This window comes from Populus alba, chromosome 10 (assembly GCF_005239225.2).
Source record: "Populus alba chromosome 10, ASM523922v2, whole genome shotgun sequence".
NCBI classification, from domain to species: Eukaryota; Viridiplantae; Streptophyta; class Magnoliopsida; order Malpighiales; family Salicaceae; genus Populus; species Populus alba.
The window spans coordinates 2,579,499-2,580,408 of NC_133293.1; positions in this window are offsets into that span (position 1 = coordinate 2,579,499).

Genomic DNA, 910 nt, shown 5'->3' on the forward strand with positions numbered 1-910 from the left:
TCTCAAAACAAAAAAGCAATAACAGCAAATAAAGAAATACATTATAAGAAACCAATACAAACCTATAGAAGCAACGACATAGCTGCTGCAAGGCACCGGAGGTCATAGTGAAAAGTACAGGGTCAAACCAAGTGTCCAACCAAGTCCTAAAAAAAGGAGAAAGATTAGTAAATAACATAAAATATCAACCAAAAACCAAAAGCAAAATGATGCAACATTCAAGACGTGATGACCTAGCTAATAAGTCTAAGCAAGAAAATAATAGAATGACATAATAGACCCATGAACTCAGGAACAAATGACGAGATGCACCTACAAACCATGTAGCCTAAATAACAGTTTGTCATAACAACATGTTTGCAACAGTTGTGTACATATAATTTCTAAACAATTTGTAACAATGGTAAACCATGTTTCATTTAAATCATTGTCATCTAAAAACCCAATTAGATAAGCATGATACGACAATAAGAATAAAAATACCTTTGTGCATGCCAATGGTGAAGTCTGTTATTTCTTGGCTTTTGAAGATGCTTGACCCTTTTTTGATGATAAAACCTGGGCACTCGACACATCCTTCTTGGTTGGGATGTTGTTGGAAACTGCACCAATAAGGTTGCATGGTAGCAAAATGGTGTTTATATAATTGCTCATCATATGAAAAGAAACAATAGAAATATCATGAACGATGAGCATGCATAAGCGACATTAAAGAAAAAGTAGTAGATCAAGAGGGTGTAATGTGTGTAGTTTATAAAACAATCCAGTGTAGATTAAATCAACTAAAATGAAAGTAAATACAAGTAAGGATAAAAAAACTAACATGTTATTATTATATTATTATTCATTTGAGGATGTAGCGTAAGGTTTATATACCATGTTTTGTGCTGCTCCAGCCAAAAACAAAAAA